Source organism: Pezoporus flaviventris, unplaced genomic scaffold (assembly GCF_033815535.1).
Source record: "Pezoporus flaviventris isolate CSIRO_AGI_PZ_B2104156 unplaced genomic scaffold, CSIRO_AGI_Pfla_v1 ptg000001l, whole genome shotgun sequence".
Classification (NCBI taxonomy): Eukaryota; Metazoa; Chordata; class Aves; order Psittaciformes; family Psittacidae; genus Pezoporus; species Pezoporus flaviventris.
This window is the reverse complement of record NW_026892549.1, coordinates 38,148,012-38,175,530: the sequence shown is the minus strand read 5'-3', so window position 1 is coordinate 38,175,530 and position 27,519 is coordinate 38,148,012. Positions and strand designations below refer to the sequence as shown.

Here is a 27,519-nt window from a genome sequence, read left to right as displayed (position 1 = left end):
GTTATTTTTATATTAAGTTTCATTTATTTGACACTGCACCTTCAGGATTATGTAGATTTTCTGCATTAACAATAAAATCTAAACACCAAGAATGAATGAAAAGCATGTTCTGATTGGTTAACCATGGAAAGCTAAAATCCTGTAGTTTAGCATTTGTCTACAAATCAAGTAATTGACTAAATTTTCAGGTTATGGTCTCATAGTCTCAAGTAGCTGGAAATGAAATACTTGCTGCTGTAAGTATTTAAATGCATTCCTGTGATCTAATTGCTTTTGCTTTAAATGATCATGCCCGTTCCTCATTTAGCATGCTTAATGCATCCACTTAGAGTTACATGATTCATTTTGTCCTCGCTTTAGGGTAAACTAAAATATTGTTGCACTCTGAAACAGGAAGTTAGGGCCAAGGATGTGTAATTTATTTCAAACTCAAGTAAATGCTATTTAGGTTAATGCCCAGCTGGTTTGAAATAGGTCGCAGAAGGCACCAACTAGGACTGGTCTAGACATATCAAGGATGAGGGGGTCATTAAGAGCAGCCAACATGGTTTTACCAAGGGGAAGTCATGTTTGACCAACCTTATAGCTTTCTATGAGGAAGTAACTAGGTGGCTGGATGATGGTAGAGCGGTAGGTGTGGTTTTTCTTGATTTCAGTAAGGCATTTGATACTGTCTCTCACAGCATCCTTATAGATAAGCTAAGGAAGTGTGGGCTTGATGATCAGGTAGTGAGGTGGATCAAGAACTGGTTGAAAGGAAGAAGGCAAAGAGTTGTGGTTAATGGGGCAGAATCTAGCTGGAGGTCTGTGACTAGCGGAGTCCCTCAGGGGTCGGTGCTGGGACCAGTGCTGTTTAATATTTTCATCAACGACCTGGATGAGGGAACTGAGTGTACCCTCAGCAAGTTTGCCGATGATACTAAACTGGGAGGAGTGGCTGACACGCCAGAAGGCTGTGTTGCCATTCAGCGAGACCTGGACAGGCTGGAGAGTTGGGTGGGGAGAAACTTGATGAAATTCAACAAGGGCAAGTGTAGAGTCTTGCATCTGGGGAAGAACAACCCCATGTACCAGTACAGGTTGGGGGTTGACCTGCTGGACAGTAGTGAAGGGGAAAGGGACCTGGAGGTCCTGGTGGATAGGAGGATGACCATGAGCCAGCAATGTGCCCTTGTGGCCAAGAAGGCCAATGGCATCCTAGGGTGCATTAGAAAGGGTGTGGTTAGTAGGTCAAGAGAGGTTCTCCTCCCCTTCTACTCTGCCTTGGTGAGGCCGCATCTGGAATATTGTGTCCAGTTCTGGGCCCCTCAGTTCAAGAAGGACAGGGAATTGCTTGGAAGAGTCCAGCGCAGAGCCACAAAGATGATTAAGGGAGTGCAACATCTCTCTTATGAGGAGAGGCTGAGGGAGCTGGGTCTCTTTAGCTTGGAGAAGAGGAGACTGAGGGGTGACCTCATCAATGTTTACAAATATGTAAAGGGTGAGTGTCAGGACGATGGAGCTAGGTTTTTTTCAGTGATGTCCAGTGATAGGACAAGGGGCAATGGGTGTAAACTGCAGCATAGGAGGTTCCATGTGAACATCAGGAAAAATTTCTTTACTGTGAGAGTGACAGAGCACTGGAACAGGTTGCCCAGGGGGGTTGTGGAGTCTCCTACATTGGAGATATTCAAGGCCCGCCTGGACAAGTTCCTGTGTGAGGTACTCTAGGTTACCCTGCTCTTGCAGGGGGGTTGGACTAGATGATCTTTTGAGGTCCCTTCCAACCCTTGGGATTCTGTGATTCTGTGAAAATACAAGTGCCGCCTCCTGTTGCCACTGGCTGTTCCCTATATTTGTGTAAATATTCTTCAGTATACAGCAGACAGTGAGTGTGTGCACTGGGTTGTGTATTCCACTTGGGCTGTGCTTTTTTGCACACTGATACTTATCCAGTTGTTTTAATTTATTTTCTTCACAGAAAATGTATATGCCATGACTGAAGACTTTCTCTTATCTCATCTGCCTATTAAAGAGAAGGGTGGGGGAAAGGAATAATGCTTGATGTCTGCTACTGGCTAGCAAAATGTGTGTAAATGCATGCGTTTTGACTTTGTGTGTGGACAGATGGTAGGTTAAGGCAAACCTAAAGATATTTGCTCCCATGATGATTTTGCAAAGCAGCATAGCAGATTGTCAATTTGTACACTGTTCTAACGGGATAAGTTTTTTGACTGCTGGGTTGTTGCATGGCACTAAAACTACGTGAATTGTAGCTCAGTGCTGTATCCTGGTGAATCAATGTTTGCAAGTATCTGCATTCATAGAGACTGGATTCCTGAGTGACTCTGCCTGTGAAGGATAATAATTTCTGGCATCTTAATCTCCCTTCTCTTCATGCAGATGTCTAAAAATAAAGGCCATGGTTTGATTTAATTTTGTGACGTACAGCATGCAGCTTTGAACTTGCCTGAGCTCTGTGACTCCATTCGGCCACCTCCTTCCCCCTAGCTCACAAGGAAGATAACTTTCCCTGTTCGGTTCCATGTTTGTCCCTCTAACACTGCTCTCCAGCACTGTGTGCTGAAGTGCCTTCTATTTGTCCTTTGCAGCTTCCTTTTGCCAAAATACAAACAGGTTGCTATCTGCTCTAAGAAACAGCTTGATATGCACTTCTGCAGTGAGTCTGGGAAACATTAAAAAGACAGCAGATGAAGCACTCCTTGAAACTGAGAAGCCCTTACACCCACCTTCACGGGATTAACTCAGCATATTAATTTGAAATTTCAACCTCACTGCTGACACCCTATATTGTGTCAACTTTTGGGTTTGGAATTTAGCCTTGGATCATACTATTTATATTTATATTCAAATTCAGTTATATTTATAATCAAAGCAGGGAAATAAAGTTATTTTATAAGAAAACTTATACCAAATTCCTGGGAAGGAAGGGATTATATTAGTAAGCAGTTCGCAAGCCTCCGTTTTTTGATTATGAGTAAGAAAGCAATAAGAACAGCAGCTGACTTGCTGATCTCTGTCTTCACTTGAAAGTCAGAGCTCAGGCATTCATTTAGAGAAATGAATACTTTTTTTCACTGGAGCCTGTACAGGTCTTCTGACAGTCATTGTTAATATTGATAACTCTGTGGGCCAGAAAATATTACTAGTTCAAGAATGAATCAAGGCTGATACTGCTTTGAAAGGAGTTAGTGGAAGTTTAACTATTGCTTGTAAAAGGAGGAAGACTAGACCAAAAGAGATTTATAATTCAAATGTGTTTAATAGTTGTGTATCTGTATGATACAGATCTATTCATACTATTTTGAGTATATCTAAAACATACAGTCTCTCTTATTTTCTAGGACACTGTCTTGGTTTTAGTCTCTCAATAAGTAGTTGCTATTTATAGAGCAGATCAAGAGAGGTGGCTTGCAGATGTCAAAAAGATGCATGTTTCCTCACATATAAGTGTTTTCTTGCTTTAACTTTATGCAAATACTTTATTGTTAATGCTTTCTAGAAGGCCACAGGAGCTATACAGACTTCATTTTTTTTCCTGTATGATTAATACCAGCCATTTGGTTTTTGCTTTCATTTGTAAGTACTTCAAACTCTGCCGTAGAAAGGAGAAATGGGTTATGTGTATTTAAATGTACACATGAAGATTAAAAGGACTGCAATCCTCATTTTTGTTAGTCACCTACATCAATATAATGAATCTCTAACATGAAATATCTGTTTACAAAGTGCTAGTACCAGCACTTGTTTCATTTTTCATTTTGGAAAACATTTAATTTCCAACTTAAGTTTTCACTATGTATTTTTTAAATATCCTGTATTATAAACACTCCTTCTGTGTCTCAAGACGTTTGGTAATTTACTGCTTTTGATTCAGTAAAATTCTTACGGACAGTTATACTATTGACATTTTGGCAAAATAAAGTGGGATTAAACAAAACAAAACAAAACAACCCCCAAAAATGATGAGTAGTGTTACTATCATCCTGGTCATAAAATTGTCTTCAAATCCTTGTTCCTGTTAACTGTATTCTGCATGCTAACATTCTTGTATGTTTTATTATGTATAAATTCACTATCAGTCAGAAGTCCTTTGTAGCTGCAGAAGAAATCTAACTATTCCCTTTTAATAGGAGGCTAATAATAAAATGGTAAATGCATAAAGCAAAGTATTTAGGGCATGTAGATACGTCGAACAAGTGTTCTAGATACTGTGTTAGTATAGAAAAGAAAAACACCATGACTACTGAAATACTTATATTTAAACTGTGAGCCCTTTTATAGAGCAACAGCAACTCCCCCCCCCTTTCTCAACCTTCGAATGACCTCACCACAGTGCCTTAAAGATGAGACAATAATGAAAGTATCCTTTGTTTACAGTATCCCATAGAACAAATAGGTTTTAGTAGTGGCTCCTGTATTTGTGCTATGAAAAATTTCTCAGAAAAAATAATTTCAGCGTTTTTATTGTACCTTCTGTCTTGGACTGTAAAGGTGGGAGGGCTTTCTTAGTTTTTATTTTCCTGTTAAACACATGTAGTGTAAAGAGTCAAAGCAAAATCTTTAATCATTAACAGGCCAAAGAACTGTTAAAGAGTAAAAAAAGTCAGTGAATACAATTTAATAAAAGCTATACTATCCAATTAAATCATACAGTACTATGCATTTATACTATTGTATTAGCCATAAAAATCTAAACCAGTTTATAATATCATACAGTTATGTAGGTACTTACCATTTTAAAAGCAGCATCGAGTGGAATCGATGGAAAGTCCCCAAGGTGTAATCAATAATTGATTAAAATGATGAGCCTTTATGGTATTCTTTTGAAGTGCACAATCTGAAATTAAAGGAAATTTACTGACAGTTGTATATTTTGTTGAAAGAAGGATTCCTCAGACATACATATATTAACAACGAAATCGATGTCGCCTTCTACAGAGTACAAGGAAAGTGATTTATTTTGAAAATGTCTTTCAGCTGGGTAACTAGGTAACTTACACTGTGTTGTAGATAGAGTTTGGATTCCATTTTGTGAAGCAGGATTCCAGTGTAATGAGTGAAGGAAACAGATGGAGTAAGATGACTGATGGGTACCAAAAAATCAGTCACCATTTTCAGTACCTGTACATTAACCGCCATAAATCAATTTATTTTCATTTACTGAAACAGAAAATTATAGATTATTCAGCCAAAGCATTACAGAACCCAAACCCACTCTATGTTAAAAGCATATTTATAGTGATTACCAGGCGTTCTAGATGTGTTACATCTGAGAGTAAAATCTTCTGCAGGCAAGAAGCTCACTCTCCGTTCAGTCATTTCATTCTGTTAGGGAGATTGAAGCATCTCTATTATTCTGGAGGGGGGAACATTAGCTGGTTATTCTGCCATATTTGACAGCTGTAAAGCTCTCCTAGTAAAGCTCTCCTTGTAAACCAGAGGTGAGCTATTGAAGTGATGCACTGAGTGTTAGGGTCTTGCTCCACCATAAAGGCTTCAAGCAGCCTGGGAAGGAGCTGAAACTGGAAAGCCTAAATTAAAGGCTGAGTGCAGAAAGCCACTATCTCTCCTGCAGCAGCCTTGAATTGCAAGGCACGAATAGTGGATTAGAAAATGAAAACAAATTTACTATTTATATACCAGAAGTCCTTATCTGCTGCATGGCACAGCTGCTCTGTCACATACTTGACCCTGACTTAATTTGGTCATCCCTGTGGTTAAATAGGAAGTTCAGCTCTGAGCCAAATAATTTCCTAACACCCCTCACCAGTAACTGCCCACTTGTTGCTGACTTTTATATGAACACCTGCCCATAAGAAATTGGATTATGCCCATCCAGACAATTTACATCTATTTTAGGATGTCTTGCAATTAGGAAACTTTCAGAATTGTACAATACAAATAGAAATCACACTAGTATACAGAATATTTGAGAAATGAAGAAATATAAGTCAGAATATGGAACTGCTCTTATTCTTGTTGAGTTTATATCAGGAAGTTTTCTTGCATAGAGGCCTTGCATAGTACAGCAAAGCAAAAGTATGAAAAAGACTGTAACTCAAATATCTTAGAATTGGCTGTAAGATTTTTATCCCAATTGCTTTTAAATTTTACTATGAATACTTTGGATAAAAAAAAAATTGTCTTAATTTTTTCAAAATAATTTTCTAATTAAACAATACTAAATTTTAGGGTTAGGCTCAGTACTTTTGTAATGAACCTTAAATCAAATCTGGTGTTTGTTTTCAGATGCAGAAACATCAATGAAACTGCCACTTCCCCGCCCCCCCCCCCCCCCCCCCCCCGGGACTTCTTACAAAATTCCCTAGCTCCATAGTCATTAACTTCTTCCTCTCCCCCACCAGTCGTTTCTTTTCCACCTTGAGTTTGGAATAAAATAGATATGAAATGTTTCCTGTAAGCAGGTCAGAGATAAACTATACAACTTTCTTAAGCCATCTATCTGAAAAAGAGAGTTTAAAATCTTAAACAGGGTCAAAACAGTGAGGAACTCTTTCTAATTTTTGTACCTAAAAGATAGAAAGGAATTATAACAACCATTTTGAAAGCATAAAATTGCTGTGGAATTCAAACTAAGACAGGAATTTACTATCTGTTACTACATTTCTTTTGAAAACAAACAAGATTGCAACACATAAAGCAGCCACTCTTAAATCCCTGTTAAAAGTAATGCCCACTAATAAGTCTTCCCTAATTGGTAAAATTTAATCCTGTTGAAACCTGGCAGCATGTAGTGTCAGGAACATCTTGACAGTAGTACAGAAGAGCATGTCATGGTTTAAGCCCAGCCAGTAACTCAGAACCACATAGCCGCTTGCTCACTCCCTCTCCTTCCTCCCCCCAAGTCCAGGAGGGATGAGGAGAATTGGAATAATGTAACTCCCACGGGTTGAGATAAGAGCAGTCCAGTAACTAAGGTATAACACAAACCACTGCTGCTACCACCAATAATAATGATGATAAAGGAAATAACAAGGGAAGAGAATACAACCGCTCACCACCCTCCGACCGATACCCAGCCCAACCCAAGCAGTGATCTCCCCCTTCTGGGTAACTGCCCCCAGTTTATATACCGGTCATGACATGCTGTGTTATGGAATACCCCTTTGGCTAGTTTGGGTCAGGTGTCCTGTCTCTGCTTCCTCCTGGCTTCCCCTCCTCCCTGGCAGAGCATGAGACTCAGACAGTCCTTGGTTAGAGTAAACATTACTGAGCAACAACTAAAAACATTGGTGTTATCAGTGCTGTTCCCAGGCTGAAAGTCAGAACCTCAGCACTGCACCAGCTACTAAGGAGAAAAATGACTGCTACTGCTGAACCCAGTACAGAGCAGTATAATTATTTTGATCTATATAAGTTAGACTTGAAGAGAAGATGGTCCAAGGAAAGGGGAAAGGCCATGCTGCTGTCAATATTTATCAGCATCAAGTCCAACTGATGTGCAGCTTCATTTATAAGTTTGATCTGTATTCAGCCCAGGCTAAGATTGCCCTTTTTCAGACTGCTTGATCACTTTTAATTCCCTAGAGGAATGCTTTTAGAAAAGAGAGCAATCTTGTACGAGGCTCTTGCTGATCACCAAATCTGGGGCTTCTTGCCCTGTTGTGGAGAGAAAAAGTACATGCATGCACTGCAGAGAAGAGGGTTCTTTGTTTAAAAAATTTCCTGGCAGTTTTCAGCTATTATGTACTGAAGACTGTTACCCAAGTGCTAAGGCTAGTCTAAGTTGAAGCAAAGAGGAAAATCATTCAGAAGTGGTCAGGACTCAAGTGCATGGTCTTGTTTCTACCCACTACAAAAGATGGTGTGCTAGTTTAAATGCTTCCTGGAGCTATCATCACTGTGGTTTTGGTTCCACTATTCTCCTTGGAGAGAGAGTCCATACATATTATCTTATTAAACTGATATGACTGTGAAACAGCTGTGGGGAATACATGTCAAAGAAAAGGTCACAATCTTCTGTGCAAGTAGGAATAAATGCACAGTATATTCGCTGCTTTTGGAGTATCTGCTAAGAGCTGATTATGCAACACGATTCCTATACAGGAAATTACTCTTACCAAGGGATTGTTTCTCTCTGTATTTTTGTCAGTCAGACAATTGTTTGCAAATGAGTTGAGCTTCATCATCTAAGCTGCAAGTTGAAACACGTGTATTCTGTTCTTCAGGTATATGCATATGAGACATATGAATTAGTCTAATGGATTAGTTGCTAATATCAACCATACAACAGATTCCATTCTGTATATGAAATTGGAATCCTAAATTTAAGCTATAGCTATAATTATTTCAGAAAACAAAAAACCTTTCAAATGAATTATTTCAGTTTGGTTTCATTTCAACAATGCAAATTACTACAGATGAGAGAGTGGATTATGGAGACAATAGTATAACCTGTGTAACTGGCAAAAGAACATGCTAGGAAGAGTTTGGGAGGCCTGGAGTTCAGAATCCCCACTTCAACTTTGTGTGCCTCCATACAGGTGTGACTGGCTACTGGAAGATCGCTGTGGGCATTTCAGCCATTCTCCAGAACTATGTTAGCCAGTAGTCAGAAAGCCTTAATACTTTTACTGGTAGAAAGTAATTCCAGCACACTAGGTGTTGTGGTACCAGCACCAACCAACCTCCCCACCCCCCTCCCCTTATTATTCTTATTTTCACCACAGATGAATTTAGTCTGTAAGTAACATTATTTTCACCCCATGTGTGTCCTTGCACAAAAATGTTACTACTGAATTGTTCTGAATATGTCTCTGCTTAATTTTGGAGCTCAAAATAGTGATTAGTAAGAACCTTGGGCTCTGTCTTGCTGTTTCACTGTTAAGTAGTGCATTAAAGAAGAAACTTAAAGCTCACTGTAACTGGCGGTTGTTAGCACCATTTCTGCTTGTATCTCGGGATTCTTACCTACTATTCTTAGTTACTTATTCTACAATATTTAAAAAAAAAAAAAAAATGGAAGGGCCCTGGACAAGCACTGACACTGATTGTTCTTACAGAAGTTGCAATCTCTTTTTTATGAAGGGGAAGACAGAAGTATAAAGGCTTGAGGCAGGTTTTAACATTTTTAAACCATGGCTAAAGCCAGTTTAGATCAGTTGGTAAAGGCTTAAGTGATTGTAAGGGAGGTGGTTAGGATCATACAATGAGAAACAGAAACAGCAAATAATATGAAGAAGAAAAGACTGAATGAAGGTATGAAGGAGCTTAAAGACTGGAGATACACCATTAAAAAACATCTTATAATCACAAAAGTGATTATTTAGAAATAAAACTTGAAGAAATATGATAGCAAAAAAAAAAATAGAGGAACACAGAGCAAGAAAATAGGGAAAGTGCAAGTGTAAAAGTGCTGGGACTAAGAAAGAGAAAGGTGTTACCTTTAGAAAACCTGTGTTATCTTCAGAAAACCTATCTGTCAATATTTTGTCCAGACTGACTCCATGGTCCCCCACACCTCAGATATCCTGTTGACTTGAAGCTTCTTTCCCAAGCAAACCAGCTAGATGCCTTCAGGAGAAATTGTGGTAAAATCAATAAAATTGTATGGTTTAAATTGCCATATGAGATGCAGAGGGTTTTGGTCCATGTATCTATGCAGTAAGAATATGGGAAATGTATTCCTGTGAGGTCTGAGCACTGTGGCTATGAGCTGCTGCTCACTAACTGACCTAGAAACTGAATGCTGTTTTTTTTCCACCGCCCCCAAAGAGAGTATTTATGTGGCTTTAAGTTCTTCTAGCAGTGAGTTTGTTACTGCAGAATGCAACAAACAATGCACAGAAGTCTCAAAAATGTTTAGGTATGAACATGAATCTTCTGTAAAAAAAAAAAGGAATCTTTCAGTATACTGAAGATCCTTATTTACCCGTATGAACTATTCTTTGTTATTTAACTGTTCTTTTTTCCACGCCCTTTTTAAATAAGCCTTCCCCTCCCCCCCTTTTTTTTTTTTAGTTTTTAATTCTTACTAAATAGTCACATGAAAAATTACTGCAATTAATTTGGAAGTTTACGTAAAGCATGCGATATCAAGCGTTTTGGTTTTTTTTGGGGGGGGGGAGAGTGGAAAGTGGCGGCAGCATCCAAAATGATTTCTAGAACACTGAAGAAAAAAAAGGATGGGGACTTTGGAAATCTTTTTTTGAGTGCTTAGTTCTAACAGTTGAGTATTAATAATTTTAAGTTATAGAAACAGGAATCAACGCATCTTGTTGTTTATATATGGTTAGTATAGGACCACCTGTGAATTAGATAATTTAAAAAATATCCAGTTCTGAATTTCTGGTAACTCAGGGCAACCATATTTTAGCAAAATTTTTTTCTTTTTTTTTCTTTTTCTTTTTTTTTTGTCTTGCATACTTTTAAAATTTGTATATGTAGAACTTCCTCAGACACGTACAAATGCAAAATACTGGGTACATGAACAAATAAGAAGGTGTTAAGCAGACAGGATTGTGTAAGGTACCTGATTTTCTGATGATGAATGTTCTGCCGAATGGCTATCATGATATACTCCCCTACTTAGCAATGGGAGAGGGATGTGTAACTAAATAACTCATTAGAACAATGAAGATCATGTTTAAGGCACATTCATTTTCCTCAGCCCTCCTTTTTTCCCCCTAGACATCCAGCTCACTAAAGCATTTATCACCATGTGGGTATGACTTATTTCATGCTGGCTATCTTTCACAGGCATTGTGCTACCTTATTCCCTTGACTCCATCTGAAAGGAAAGGTGTAGAACATACGTCACTGTATGCCCTGGCATAGGAAAATAAGCATTCCAGTGCTTGACTTTTGCTATGCATTTAATCAAGCTGGAGTAGTTCAGTAAGTTTCACTACTAATATTTTTAAGTGAGCAGAAAACAGTTATGACCATTATCATACTTGATGTACTCTAAGCTAAAGACTGATGAACTGTTGATGAAAAAATAGAAACCCCTGGCTATGCAGAAAACTATCATATTTCACAATGAAATATTTTCTCATTCTTATTTTCTATAGCTATTTCTGTAAACCTAGAATTGAACCTCAAGCACTGATTTGTTCTGATGGTATTTTCATTTATAAATGTAAGATATTTTAGGAGAAATTTTATTCCTAGAAGATCTTTAATTGCAGCCCTATTATGCAAATTTTATCCTTGCTAAGCTGAGTGGAATTTACCCAATTCTAAACATTAAACCTTTTGTGAAATGCCTCTATTAAAATACAGCCTCAGAGTTAGAAAAAAACCAAACCTGAAGTTAATGCAATCTAATAAAAGAGTAATGTGTGTGTCTGCCTGTATATGACAATGTAAGGATGATAAATTTGACTATAAATATCCACTTCTTTTGTAATGATTTCTATATATTGGAAGCAGGGTATCTGTATGCTGCCTGAAATTAAGAGGTTGCTTCTTTAGTAGCAGCAGCAGACTTTTGACCCCTTTGTTGAATAGCCGTTCATTGCAAAGTTCATGCCACCGTCACTAGACTGAAGCTCTACAGTATTTAGATTAAATAATGACCAAGGTCTAGTCCTGCAGCCCACAATTATTTGAGTTATTTCTTTCTTTGTGCTGAATTCAGCAGAACTTCTCATCACAGGCCAGGGGCTCAGAATTGGCTCCTTGTGTTTGTTGAGGACCATAATTCCATGCCAGCTTGACTTCTAATTATGTTTTCTGACATCTCGCTAGGTTTTTGTCTGCTTTATACTGCAGTGACAAAGGCCGAGTATATTTTAAAAAGAGGCTTATCATAATATTTTACAATCTCATTAAAACTTTTGGCCAGTCTGGTCTACGATTTCATCTTTTTTTGAATGCATTTCCATTTTCTTTATATAGCCTACACATACTGAATTTAGACAAGACTTTAGTTCATAAAGCGTCTACTTTGGTTACAGTCATTTTACACTTATTTCATCATTATTGCATGAGACTTTTATTGAGTATATAATTTAGCTTGCTGCTTGCTCTGTATTCAACCAAAACATGAATTGTCTGCCATAGCACTTTCATTAAAAGAAGAGAAAGAAAGCACTTAAACATAAGAAAGACAGATAAAAATAACTCCCTGTCCTTTAGGAAAATGTGTTTTATTCTTTCTCTCCTTAGAAATATGCTCGAGTCGACTGTTTTCCAGCAAGTTCTTATTCTCTCATGAATCTAATCTAAAATATCATTTTGCTGTTTTGTGAAACCGAATCAAAGATTTTCAAAAATCAAAATCATTATAGTTGTAAATAACACTCATCTTCCTATCAAGTACTGAATAATAAACCATTAGTGTTTCACAGCACTAGAAATAAAAATAAGCTCTGCTGTGTGTTATAAAAATGAATGTTCTTCAGTCTTCATTTTAAAAAATTCAAAAAGTGGTTAAAAACAGTCTGGGGACTTTTTGAAGAGCGAGTGTTGGCGGCTTATCTTTATACATCTCACACGTATGAAAAGAAATGATACTGCTTCTGCAGTACCAGACATGAAATTCAAAAGTTGTTTACACAACTAATAATTTATTCATTTCATATTAAAAGCAGGAATGCAGTATTTTTATCTGTATTGAATTGAGAAGGTTTGTTAACTTTAAAGCATTTTTACAGTGACTTACCCAATACGAATGGGAATTTATATGTATAATACAATACATGTATCTATCTGTTCTCCTCACTGTGCTCATTTTAGAGAAAACAAAGAAAACAAGTAATGATGCTATAATTAACTTTAAAGAAAACTAATCAGATTCATTCTGTTACTTCAACCTTAATGCAAGTTACTTCCTTTCTACGAAGAAGACCATAGGTGATGGCACCCCAAATGGCACTTGCTGGTGGGTAATCCGTAACTATTATAATATGCTCTCATTTTTGCATCAGAATGTGAGAAACTGGCCCTAGCTGAGTATTATTGTGGATCTCAATCAGTGTCTTTGATAGCTCTTGGCTCTTTTGAAATCCTTCCCCCACTCACTTCCCTCCAAGAATTCAAGTATTAATGGAATAAATCAAAGTCTTGCATTACTCAGAACAAGTAAGAGTGTACAAATATGAAAGATGCATTCTGAGACAATGTTTCTGGACTCTGACACTTTCAGAAATTTTTCACTATGGGGGTAGTGAGGCACTGGCACAGGTTGCCCAGAGAAGTTGTGGATGCCCCATCGCTAGAAGTGTTCCAGACCAGGTTGAATGGGGCTTTCAGCAACCTTTTCTAGTGGAAAGTGCCCCTGCCACTGGCAGGTGGGTTGGAATGAGTTGATCTTTAAGGTCCCTTCCAACCCAAATCATTCTGTGATTTTGGGAGCAGAAAATAACAGGTTTCTCGTGGACTTTACAAGCAGTTCTATTGGTGTGGTGTTCCTGTAGTTTCTAGAAAAGGTTGGTTTTTGAGAGAACTCCCATCCAGGAAATAATCTCTGCTTAGGATATCAGACCTCTTCTTTGGATATGTCTATGTGTGGTGTGGCTTTTGCTATAATGTGTTTTGTACTCTTACACCTCTTTTTATTATGGAAGGCTTATCTGCTTATCACTTATTCCTGTCTGAGCACCTTACATTGTACAGTTGACACCACAGGCCTAATTAGGAAGGTACTTAGTATTTTTTCAGAATAATTCATTGCATATTTATTGCAGTGACCAGAGGATAAAGTGGTTCCCATTCCCTGATAATTTAGTTCATTTTAATATTCTCTTCATACCAATTCTGATTTCACATCTCTACTCCTTCAGCTATCTGCATCAATTTAATTTTTATATGACAAAGTGCTATACACATCTGTGCAGGTCTATAAATAAAAAGCAATACGCTGACAACTTCCACCTGTATCAAATTATTTCATGCCCTTTTTTCTGGTATACTTGCTATTAAACTTCTGTCTCTTTGTATTTGTCACCTGTCTGTGTTCCCCTATATCCCTCTTCCCCTTTTCTGGCAACTGACAGAGTTTTCAGCTGCAGATGGAGCATAATACACTACTACTCTCTTCACTATGTCTACCTCTATGCTGGGGGGTTCACACAGGCATTGCAGACATTTTTTCTGCTACAGCATATAAAATAATCTGTCTACAGCCATGTACGTTTGCTTTCACACATATATAGTACTGCCTGTTTTAAGAAAAATACCTACATATATGGAGAAAGTTGAGGATCTCATTAAAATCTGTCTCTAAAATGAAGGCCAAGATAGAAACCAGAAAGCAACAGTGAGCTGAGATCGCTGGCAACTCAAAGTTCACAATGATCTATCAGGTCGCTTATTACATACTGTCTGTAGCAGTATTTAATATATTTTAATCATTTGTGTTATATTTGTGGATGGAAATTGTCCTATGTTTACAAAATTCAATTGGATGTATGTGGTGTCTTTTTTGAGACTCGAATCAGCAGCCACCTGGCTGTAATTTGTCTACCAGGACTGAAGAGTGGTCTCTTAGCCTGACCAATAGCTGCTTACCCATCTGGCATAGGTTTTTCCTCTAGAACACTCAGTAAGTTGCTTTTGCGTTTGCTCATACTTCAGCTCATCCTTCTCTTGTGGCTTGCTCTTTAGCCCTGCTCTTTAGCCTGATTCCTGCTCTTACTCCTAGATCTCTCACTTGGAGTACAATTCCCCTTTTGGTTTTGCTTGCTTAGCTTCCTTACTTGGCAATACTCTATTGCTTTAGCTCCTACATTTCATGATTTCTCCAGTTCTGAATTAAGGATAATCATAACTAGATATTCCATCTAATAAACAAAATGGGAAGTTGAGCAGACTTTGACGACAATTTCAGCAGAAGCTAGACTTAACACTTTGATTACTGCTGTAAAATGGTCTGTCAATCTCTGGTGCTCCCTGTTAATGTTGTTTATTCATGGAGTTCTTTATAATTTTAGGTATTTGGGGGCTTTAGAAAGGTAATCTTTAAGCCCTGTAACACCTAAAAGTGCAGTTTTAATTTGCAAGCAAAAGAGATTAAGACTTGCTTGTAAAAAGTTTTGATTGAAGGACCTGAAAACCTAAGACAAATACCTCATAAAATATTGTGAGATTTTTAACAGAATTGAACTTATGATGACAATACAATCTGTTACACCAAACAAGCTACAGGATTTATAGATCAAGTAAAGGATTATGGAGAAGTCAGGGAAAGGAACAGATACCTTGGGTGTCTGCAGAATTAGTTGATGCATTTCAGTTTGAATTTCATTCACATTTAGCAAGATAAATATGCAAAGCTGGGTCTCTGGGTTGTTTTAAAATGTAAATGTGCCAACATTAAAAACAGATAGTGTCATGTGAGAGGATGGAGAAAAATCCAACAAACACATTCCCAGTAGTGAGGTAAATCAGCATGCCCTTAAGCGATAGCAATCAGATCTTTAGGAGCGCTAGATCACTGCTTGCGTATTTATCCTTTTTAATTCCTTTTCCAGAATGTTAGGCAAAATCCTGTGGAATTTTGTCTTACAGCAGAACCATCGCTGTATGCTGTAGTTACAATCTGTTCAAAGAACCAGTGAAATGACACAGGAGTTTTAAGGGTACTGCAGTGCTCACTGATTCTCTAGTTGTAAAATAACAAAACAGTCAATGGATAACTAAATTAAAACACAAATTTCTGGGTCAGAAATCCTGAATTGGGAAACATCTTAAGTAAAGAACAGCCCAGTCTAATCTTGTATTCACTTGTAATGCACAGGAGTGTAATCCTGTCAGCAAAGGGACTCAAAAATCATTTAGATAGTTGAAAATAAAAGGCCTTTGTGTGCATAGGCTAAGTCAAGATTTTCATATTACTGAGCTGTGCTGTGATTTTAGCACTAGTGTTGCATGGGAAGAAGTTAGCTTTTGTCTGTTTAAGTCCATGAGCTGAATTAGCTGTCCACTTTTGTTTAATCTTCCCACTTTCTGTCCCTATAAATCCTTTTCACATTGCTCATATATGCAGCAGTAACCTTAGTCTCATTCAGGAGCTCAATTATTATTTCACTTAACAAAGTCTATCTTAAAGGTATTTAGGAAACTTAGCTTAAAGAACAATTTTAAATGAGAAGAAATTCAGCAAGCTTTACTATGCATTATTCATACCTTTTTTCTTTTCCCTACTGGTCCCTATGTGGACAAAATGAACAGCGTTTGGAGGAACTGAGATCTTTGAATAGAACTGTTGGAACAAGTCCAGAGGAGGGCCAAGAGGATGATCAGGGGACTGAAGCACTTCCCATACGAAGACAGGATGAGAAAGTTGGGGCTGTTCAGCCTGGAGAAGAGGAGGCTGTGTGGAGACATCATAGCAGCCTTCCAGTATCTGAAGGGGGCCTATAGGGATGCTGGGGAGGGACTTTTCATTAGGGGCTGTAGTGACAGGACAAGGGGTAATGGGTTAAAGAAATAATGGTATTTCAGCATACAACATTATTTAAAGTCCAGGCTTGAGATGTAACTTTCCATATTTTAAAAGTTTTAATATTTTGCCAGATGGAGAGAAAAGAGGGTATGGCTATGTAGCTACTTGGGTTTACTTTCTGATTTGCTGGGAAGAAAGTGTCATTGCTTTGCAGAATATAAAACTCCATTTTTTGTGAAGGCTGCAAAGCTGGAGATTTGTGGAAGCTGTGGACTATGTTTATTTAGTGTTTCTCAGGCAGACGTGGACTACCTCTGTTTCCTTTTTGTGGCCAATCCATGACCATGTGGCTCAAACACAGAGGGTACACAGGGAAAGCTTAACATCTCCTAGTATATTATTGGAACAAGTCCAGAGGAGGGCCAAGAGGATGATCAGGGGACTGGAGCACCTCCTGTATGAAGATAAGCTGAGAAAGTTGGGGCTGTTCAGCCTGGAGAAGAGAAGGCTGCGTGGAGACCTCATAGCAGCCTTCCAGTATCTGAAGGGGGCCTACAGGGATGCTGGGGAGGTACTCTTCATTAGGGACTGTAGTGACAGGACCAGGGGTAACGGGTTAAAACTTAAACAGGGGAATTTTAGATTGGCTATAAGGAAGAAATTCTTTCCTGTTAGGGTGGTGAGGCACTGGAATGGGTTGCCCAGGGAACTTGTGAATGCTCCATCCCTGGTGGTGTTCAGGGCCAAGTTAGACAGAGCCTTGGGTGGCATGGTTTAGTGTGAGGTGTCCCTGCTCATGGCAGGGGGGTTGGAACTAGATGATCTTAAGGTCCTTTCCAACCCTAACTATTCTATGGTTCTGTGATTCTAAGTTTGGAAAAATATATGCATGTTAAGTTGGAGGTAAGAATAACTCAACTGCAGTATTACTTTCTAATTTGCAAATATCACTGTCCCCATCTTTGATAGTTTTGATATTAGGGTCTAATGGGCACCACCACACAAGCTTGTGATCTGTAGGACTAAATGTAGAAACAGAATCTAAACAAAAATAAAACACCACTGGAGAAAGAAAAGAACATCTTAGTTTAGGGCCTTCTTTTGCTGTAATACTTTGATTATAATGATTTGGCAACTACTTTTTTTGTGCCTATGATCTAGCATTTATTGTAGGCTTGTTTTGGGTAACAGCATGCTGTATTGCTGATTGTTATTCATATTAGGTTTTTCACTTCCTATCTTTTGGAAGCTGTTTGAATGCCAAATAGTAGTAATCGTCTGTCAGATAATAGATAGAAATCTAGGAATGTAATTAAATGTAGCTACAGTACATGTACTTAAATACTAATTAAATAGGACAGACTCTGAGATCATAATCTGAGTGATTATAACTAGACTCAATTCATAAACAGATCCTGTCCAAATAAGACTTTTTGCATAAAGCTAGCTAAGAAACTTGCTCCTTCCAAAGAGAATTTCTGTCTTACAAGTTCTTTTAACATAAAGCCTTTTGAAAGATTTGATCTCCCAGCACTGGAATGCTATTCCAAATTGTTCTTGTGTTAGTTTGCCAAATGTTTCTTTTCATGAGGACTTTGCTAATAAGTGTGTGTTATATGTGACACAGAAAACAAGACTATATTTAAGCTTCCCAGAACTTTTCATTCTAAGAGTTTGAAATCCATTGCTAGGAGCTTAACCAAACTTTTAAAGTATTTGGGCTGAAATGTGGGTTTGCATTACAATAGAGCCCTTAACTACATGAGATCCCAGTACCCTTCTCCAGCTGACTCCCAGCCTGCCTCAGTCAGGTCACAAGATGGATACCACATATTTAACGGGCAGTTTTCCTATATATCATTTAAAAATGTGCTTCATTCAGTTTGTGGCTCCCTTCATTGCTGCAATCTTCAAATCTTTCTCTGAATACAATACTTTTGATTTCCTCATAAGAGTGATGGGCTCTACTGAAACGACAGTATTGAGATTTGAGTTCCCAAATGTTAGTGTCTCCATTTTGTAATGCTCTTGTGAAATAAGTGGTTATTATTGTCTCCGTTTTACAACATGGAACTATGGCACAGTGATACATCCTCAAAGCACAGACCAGTTGGGGTATCTAATGAAATGGTCATGACTTTACTTTTGAAAGTACATAGTTTTTAATAGTTGTCCAGAACTGGAGTTGTAAAACAAGCAAATCAATTCACTTCGCTTGTAGCTGTGAATTATTAACACTTCTGCAGACTTAATCCTTGGTGTGTCAGACCCACAGCTCACAATCATAGAATAGTTTGGGTTGGAAAGACCTCCCCTGCCATGGGCAGGGACACTTCACGCTAGACCATATGGAATACACAGCAGCTGCTTGTAAAAGTTTTGACTGAAGCAATTTGCCTGAGATCATGCAAGAATCAGTGGTAGAACTAGGAAGAAAATTCAGTCCTCCAGTCTCTCTAGCATAACACCTGATCATCCTTTCAATATCTGTAACAGAAGTGGGTTTACAAACATCAAGGTCATTCTCTACACAGCTGGCTTTCATCCTCTGAACATCATCTTTCCTGTGCACTGCAGTGACAAGATTTTCTTTTTTAATTTTCCTTTTAAATTAAAAAAATGCTGATGCTTAATATTTCACAGATAAGCAGGAGTTAGCAAGACATACGTTAAATTATGTTTCTTTTTTTTCTCTTATGCCCATAAAAGAAGTTGTCTTATTTACACGGTATTTAGGTCTCTGTCACAGTCTTTGCTCTTGAGCTTAGCTTAAAACCCCCACTGACATTTTTACTCCTGTCACTTGCAAAATGCACATGTTTGGGATCTGTGTGGTGCAGCCAATACCACTGTTTATTTTATATTTCTATCAGTATTTCAGGTCCACAGTGAGATACACTGGCTTGACTTAATAACACATTTCAGAATTCTTTCTGGTGATTTCTTTACTGAAAAAGTGATTTGATACTAGAAGCTAGGAATTCCAGAATAAATTGACTTTTTTATGCCTTTCTTTTAAGGCCAGATTTTCAGACAGGTGTCTTCTTCAATGTCATTATGTTAGAAGTTGTTTTCGGAGATAACTACTGACAGACATTGCTGGGAACAGGGTGGAGATGGTGAATGCAACTGCTTAAAAAGAAAATAACATAATGTGAGCAGCCACTCTTGGAGATTAGAGCCAAGGGCTTCCCTTCTAAGGTGCTACCCCGGACGAGCCCACTCGGGGCGCTAAAAGTCAGCATACAGTGGCTTTCGTGCTCAGGCTGGTTTAATCACACCTGACCGTATGGCCCTGCCCCCATGTGGTGAAAGATAGCTCTCTCAACTGTATTGGTTCAACTGTGTATTATTACGGCATAGCATACTAACTTGGGAAAACGGTCTTTTCCAAGTTCTGGAGTTATTTTTGTTCCAGATCAGTTTGTGGCATGATTTATAGCACCGTTTCACAAAGCAGTTATGGTGCTAGAAAGGAAAGTCAGTAACTGCTTACGCCAGCTTTTCACTGAAGTCCGTTGATTGTGGAATTATGAGTTAAACATTGCAGTATGACACCCAATTAACATCCTAAATCCTGTCTACCTGTGTAGTTAGTTATAAATGCTGTTAGTTCAGGTCAGGATTAACATTTTGTCTTCCCCAAATCCACTTACATGGGAACTGTGTTTATGGCGGCAAAACTGAGCTATATTGCTCAGCTTTCATGCATGAAGTGGAGAGGGCAGAGATCAGGCAGTGAATAAATTCACGGGCAGTAAGGCAGTTTGCTGTTGGGGGGGTTTATAAGGGTTGGGTTTTTTTTTCTTTTTTTCTTTTTTCCCCAGCAGAAAGGTGTATTAGATTAAGGACATGTACAGTTAGGAACATAAAAGACAAGCATAACCAAGACATTATGTTAACTTAAATTCAGCTTCAGGAGAGTAAGTATCAAGAACAGAATGAAGAATTTTTCACAGTTATTGGGATCATACGGGTATATGGTCAGCTGTAATCCAGCTGAAGAGAAATCTGATCCTGGGGATAAAACTGAGCAAACTAGTTTTGTGTGTGTTTTGTTTTTTATAAATCTCCATAGTGTACATCTAATTCACCTTTGAAAGTGTCCTGAAAGGAGCCTGCGTCCTCCACTGACTTCATTATGAAACACAATAGCACAGGGAGGCATGACCATGGTGATGAACAGATTGTCAGTATTGTGCAGGTAAATTGAGGCATGTCTCCTTAGAACCTGACATTTCGTTACTTATAGGTGGGCACAGTGGATGGAAAAAAAGACTTCAGAGTTACCCTATTTTTGATTGATTGGGTTGTTGTTTTTTTTTTTGTTATTTTTTTTGGGGGGGTGTTGTTTTTTTGGATTTTTTTTAGAAAAAAAAAATTCTTTTTTGGAATTTGAGTGGCTAATTTGATATCATTATACCTCTTAAAGCCTTTGCCATCTTTTAGGTCTGATTAATTCACCTCTAGGTCACTGGGGAAAGGAGAACGTTAAATAAGTTCAAAGGAAGTTCTAAACATTAAATATTAGTAGGAAGCAACGATCAGAAAAACCTCAAGTGTTAGGCGAAACGAACAATTTTCCCTTATTCTTTAATTGGCAGAATTATAATCTGTGGTTTATTACAGCTAAATAGAGACAGTGATATAGCAAATAAACCAGAATACCATACCAAACTGCACCCTCAAGCAACTGTTTTAGTGACAGTTTTTCAGTTCATCACTCAAAATTTCCAATATTTTACATTCTTATGCAACAACTTAGTTTTATAAAACTTTGCATTTTTATTTTGTGTTAATCCTTAGTCAGCTTTTACATGGATATAAACATACTCATAATAAATACATATGTTTATTTTAAGCAATCAAAAGGAAACCTCCTTGCACATTTCAATATACCCGTGTCTGAAGGTGAAAAAGAGAGAACCCTAATGACTCTCTTGCAGTAACAGCCTTCATGAGACTGCCTCAAGACTCCAATCAAATGAAGAGATTTTGTCCTGCTGAGCAGCTGTCAGTAAAAAGGTTCTAAATTAATATTAAATGCTTTCCAGGAAATGCTGTCTACATCTGAATAAGGAATTTTATTTTCTGTGTGATATTTCACTAAGAAATATTTGTCTAGAAGTAATCCTTCATCAGCAGTGTTTGAAATTATTCAGTAGATTGCTGAAAGGAAAAAGAAATCATTTATACAAACTAGTGTTGCAAGGTGACACGCAATTATAGACCTACAGCACTGTCAGCTAGTTAAGATATTATTAAATTCTGTTAAGTTCATGGAAGCTTGCTTTAATGCTGAAGAAAGAAGACTGCAAAATTGAAAACATGTAATTGGCTGCAAAATTATTCTGTATTTTGATAACCCAAGGAAAAATAATTGTCCTGTACGATTAAAATCCCAAATTGTCTTTGAGGTTCTTAAAATATAATTCTTTCTTCCAGTGAAGCATGCACATGCATACTGTGTGTATTCTTTGCAAGCAATTAGAAGTAAGCTCAGTATAATTTTCTTTCTGTATCAATGTCATTTATCTGTGTCTCTATGGCAGTGTTACTTCAGGCTTGCTAAAAGGTTTTTGAAGGACCATTGGCAGATTTAGATTGTCCTGATGAACCTATCCTGGTAACACAGAGGAAAACACACCTCAACGAGGTTTAATTTGCTGGACCTTTAGAATTCATTTCAAAGATGATATTAGTGTCAGTTTTCACAGATAACTCCTGCATTTCTAAAGGGAATCATAAATGGGAAAAAAGGGAAGAATCCCAGCGTATGTATTTAGTTTTCAGTATGTTTTTATCTCCACTGCTATGATGGTACCAGCTAAGGGATCTGAAGGCAACTAAGGTAGTAGGCCATCAGGTACACATAGTATATATTTTATTTGGGAAGGAGATGCAAATTCCTGACATCTTGTACCAAACAACTACATCTGTCCTAGAAGTATGGGCTTTTTTTTTTTTGTAGGTGTTTTTTTTAATTGGTTGTTTTTTTCCTTTTTAATTTAAAGGGTAACCACATTAGAGTATGTCGTGGTTTAAACCCAGTCAGGTAATTCGTTCGCTCACTTCCCCCCCTTTCTTGCCCTCCCCCTGCTCTCGGAGGGACGGAGAGGAAAATCAAAAGAATGCAACTCCCACGGGTTGAGATAAGAACAGTTTAGTAACTAAGGTATAACACAAATCACTACTGCTACCACCAATGATAATAATGATAAAGGAAATAACAAGGGAACAGAATACAACACCTCACCACCCGCTGACCGATAACTCGCCCCCCAGGCCCGACCAAGCTCCGACCGATACCTCCTCCAACCCTGCAGTCTCCCAGCCCTTCCGGCTAACTCCCAGTAACATCCTAGGCATGACGTGCTGTGGTATGGAATAGCTCTTTGGTCAGTTTGGGTCAGGTGTCCTGTCTCTGCTTCCTCCCGGCTTCCCCTCCTCCCTGGCAGAGCATGAGGCTCACAAAGTCCTTGGCCAAACCAAAACATCTCTATCAGCTCTGTTCCCGAGCCGAAAGTCAAAACACTGCACTGCACCAGCTACCAAGGAGGAGAAACATGACTGCTACTGCTGAACCCAGGACAGAGTACTTTAAGAAAACATTTCTTGACCTTATGCAGGCACTCACTAGAACTTTTTCTTGCTTAAATAATGAAACAGCTACGTGCCTCCTGGAAGAATCTCAGGAGTTTGTTACAGGATTCATTAGCATTCACAACATCTTAAAAAAAAAAGTGGTATAGACTCTAAAAGTGATGATGGCAGAATCTAGAGCTAATTTGGATTTGATGATCTTAAAGGTCTTTTCCAACCTGAATGATTCTTTGATTCTATGATATAACTTCTGCAGTAATTTGCTGTGGCCAGTGCTAGCTGTGGTACCTTGCTATGACTTTGGAGCTAACATTAAAGCTGAGTTAAAAATACCTGGGTTAGATAAGCAAGGTTTCTTGCTGGAGCTGTAAAAAAAATTGAATTTTCAGAAAATACAGCAGTTAGTGCTTGGAATACTTCGTAATGTAGCTGGCAGTATATGGTTTCTTAACTGTGGCTGGCTCTGTGACATGAAATGCATTACACATGCCTATGGGAGTGCTATACATGGTATTCATCCACACCAAGACACTGCATAATAAAGGGAAAATCTCAGCTCCTAACCTGGGAGCAGAAAGACCCACAATTGTCTACAGGCAATGTACCTCTGAAGAGATAATGAGAAATGTAACCACTGAATAGATTTCCAGCTGGAAAAAAGCATTAACCTTTAGGAGACTTATGAGGAGTGATGATCTTGGAATAATTATCCATATTATTGGGGGCAATAACTTGTAGAGATAATAGCTAGGGAATATGTAGAATTTGTGAAAGGAATACAAAAAGCTCTCAAAAGAGTTTCTGACAAGGAAAAAATCCAACCCTTCTCTCTTGATATTTTGTCAGATTAAAATACATCCAAATTACTGCATTTTTCTACTATCCTGAATCAGTCTTGTGCTCCAAATGCTTTTTCATTCTAAAGCACTCCTCCCATTGCACCATTCCCATTTTGTAAATACAAGCAGCACCAGCACAAAGATCAAAGCACACTGGTAAGAGAATGTAAGTAATAATTCCATGAATAATATGTGACATCTTTGAAAGAAAGATAGGGCTGAATTGTCTTAGCACCCACTGGTGGAAATGGAGACAGATTTTTCGGAACTGTTTTACATTTGTACCATTTTCTAGAATTGTTTCCTGAAGAGTCAAATTCTACATGATTTCATTAGAATCCAGTGGAACAATTAATTGCAACAATCATTGAATGCTGAATCAAATTTTTGCTAGTATTAATAGTATGAGTGCCTCTGAGTTCAGATGAACTTAGTAACCTTTGACAGGTGAGTCAGTGTAAAATTCATCCCTCTGCAGAAAGGCCTTTGTGAGTTTGTGTGACACTTAAATCTTATTTCAGTTCTAATTCTTATGATAGCATTGAGCAGTAGCTTGATGTGGGTTGCTGGGTAGCTGTGTGAAGTTGGGCAAATATTCCACTTCTCTCAAATTTGTAAAAGCGCTCTGCAACACTACTGCCTTTCAGCAGTGTCAGGTCTCTCAGATTTATTACACACCTCACAATAGTTGGTGTTTTCCTTAAAGTCCTTGCTGCTAAATCAGTCTCAAAAAAATTGCTGGGTACTAAGGGTTACTGAAAGGAATCTGAAAACATGAAGAAATGAATGCCAAGTCTGAAAAATCTGAAATCCAATAAAACCAGAAAAAACAAAACTAGAAGGCTTTAAGGGCTTGGCATGTGAGGGGAATCTCCATAAACACTTGAAGGACAGTTATGTGAAATTTTGGGGGCTATAGGAGAGGTGTGTGATGTGTGTACTTTCATTTCGTGTATTTCTTTTTTACTCTTCACCTTCCCAGTAAAACCTTAGCAGTTTTACAGTCACCCTGCAATGAAGTAGCACTTCGGTGATTGCCATATTGCTTTACGCAATGCTTGCAATACTTGTTAAAACTGGCTACAAGAAATGTGGAAATGAAAAGGCATCTAGTTTTGATGCTACAATGTTCCTGTTTTCACTACAAGGAGGAGAACAGGATCATCATGTTTGGCCATTCAAGTAACTGGCCAATAACTGAGATGGCGCTGTCTTTTATCAGTAGATTTAGTTGGTCCTGAAGAAAAAATATCCTCCAATATTTGTACAGATTTTAAAATTCAATTGTTTCACAGTGTTTGCTTTTTATGAACAGTCCAACAAATAACTTTACAAAAGGAGTGCTCACAGAAGAATACAATTTATACTGGAGGAAAGAGTGTTTGGAGAACATATACTGGTTAGAAGAACAATGTTCAGGCAAACACTGAACAGAATCTAATATATGGCATAGGTAATTAGTTTCACAGACTAAATTTTGAATAATAAACATTCACAATGGGATTGAGCTACAAAAGAGGAACTGTTTGCAGAAATTATTCAGCAAATAGTTGTAATGAATAATAAATATGAGAAAATTGTGATCCACTCACAGGCATTTCATTAGTAACTAAAAACAGGCAAAACCTGTCAACTAAATTATGAATGGCAAGTAAATTATTAATCATTTCCACAAATCTACTGTTGAGAGATCATGCGCTGACTTTGAAATGACTCAGAGCAGGTATGTGATTTCTCACTGGTTTTGTGTTATTTTAACATGACTGGTTCCGAGTTCAAAATATGGATAGTGCTCAAAGGACTAATAAACACTGTAAATCATAAATTCTAAGCACCATATTACTCTACTAAAGGCTACCACATGTAAAGGCATTTATGGGCATATTTGCCTTCAAGCATATAAAAGTGAGGGTTGACTCTGCTAGACCATTCATCTATCTGAAAGCAAGCATATAACCAAGTGTCTGCTGGATCCTTGGTTAGACCACAGGTAGGTATTTGGGACAAGCTGGCTAGTCACAGCTAACAAATGGGAAGAACATGTCCCGAGTGCCCATTTTTGAAGTACTACATAGCATGATATATTCATTTCTAGTAATAACAGCGTGTGTAGCTGCATGTTTCGGTGTGCTTTAACATGGGCTTACAACTCCCATATTCACAAAATGGTTGAGGTTGGAAGGGACCTCTGAAGGTCATCTAGTCCAACCTCTCATCTCAAGTAGGGCCACCTCTAGCTGTTTGCCCAGGACTGTGTTCAGATGGCTGCTGGGTAACTCCAGGGACAGGAGATTCTACTTTAAATGCAGTTGGTCTTTTATGCCAGAGGGGTAAATCCTGCTGCTGGATTACAGTGCTGGTAATATCCAGTAAACTATCTTTGGTGGATCCTTTGGTACCAGATCCAAATCAGGGTTTGAAAACCATTGCACATACAGAACTAAAATGCTGGGTTTTTTTCACTGAAAAAGTTGATCAAGAAATTATTTCCAAAATGTCTTACTGGAATAACCTTTCCAGGAACTGGAGCTTTTTAAAAAAGAATAAATAGTAAAATAACATTCCTTTGGAAATTTATCGAATGTTTAGTTTGTACAAGAGTCTATAAATTTGCCAGTGCTTATCAACAACTGGCAGATTTTAGATGTTTCCTCTCAGGTTTATATCCAGGAAAGCAAAAATGCAGTTTTGGGAGGATATTCCTTCCCACTTATCACAAGAACATATGCTGGTTTTACAAATTACTGTATTACTTTCAGACCCTAGTTTGTAAACTATTGAGAGTAAAATGTTATTAACCATACATCTATATCATACATTTAGAGAGAGTGATAAATGATAGTTTACCACATGTCCTTGAGAACAGATTTTCTCCACTTCTAGAACATTTATTCCATTCCAGCCCCCAAAAGGCTTTCTGTAATGTTTCCTTATGCATTTTATTTTTGTATCTTCCCACATTTAAGATAAAGACACTTTTGATTCCTAGCTGACTGTGTTCCATGTCTAATGCTTTGGGTTTTGTGTGTCTACACTGTTTAGGAAATAAATAGCAGTATTACTTTGTTGTGGTTTAATCTTATTTTACATTATTGTACATTATTTCTGCTATTATGCCAGTGAGAGTCAGTTAGGGATGCTTGAATTTGGTGTTTGATAGGAAGGATGCATGTTGGTATTAGCAAACTAGAATTCTGTCCCTGAAAAACGTCACAATGGACTGTGATCAAAATTCCTTTCTTCTAATGGAAAAGCTTGTGCATGAAAACATAGTACATGTAATGTTCATTACAAGAACAGGTTCTGCAATATACATAGAATGTATAAACAGTCAACTGTAAATTCTGTGCTTTTAAATACGTATGGCCAGGAAAAGAAGGGCTTCAATTTAATGTATTTTTAACTAAACCCTGGAGCCACAGCAACGTTAGTGAGCAGGAGAAGCAGTTGCCTCTTTTGATCACAACACAGAATGAGATTAAAGCTTTTCAGTTGTGTGTTACAGAAACTGACGTCTGGAGTGCATGGCTTTTCACTTCTTACCTGGTAATGGTACCAATGGAACCATAACGTTCCTACACTGAACAGAGACAAGGTGTTTGAACTTTGTACCTTTTTTCCTCAGTCACCAAACAGATATTAGATGTAAAGTTAAATAAACATCTCTTGGTAGTTTATCAGAAAATCTTGAGATGCAATCTTAAATTTCTGGCACTGATCTTA

At 37.9% G+C, this 27,519-nt stretch overlaps 1 protein-coding gene across 9 annotated transcripts in view; it reads right to left on the bottom strand.

Annotated features, from left to right (window-relative positions):
* B3GALT1 (beta-1,3-galactosyltransferase 1) overlaps positions 1-27,519 on the bottom strand; it is a 209,745-nt gene that overhangs the window by 55,732 nt on the left and 126,494 nt on the right. For 6 of the 9 annotated variants that reach the window (XM_061452804.1, XM_061452797.1, XM_061452781.1 and 3 more), the window contains one exon: positions 4,736-4,840. The exons of 2 other annotated variants lie outside the window; for them this stretch is intronic. The gene's annotated coding sequence lies outside the window, so the exon portion shown is untranslated. Of the gene's footprint in view, positions 1-4,735; positions 4,841-5,003; positions 5,145-27,519 lie in introns of those variants that run through there. One more of the 9 variants, XM_061452830.1, reaches the window with a different exon arrangement.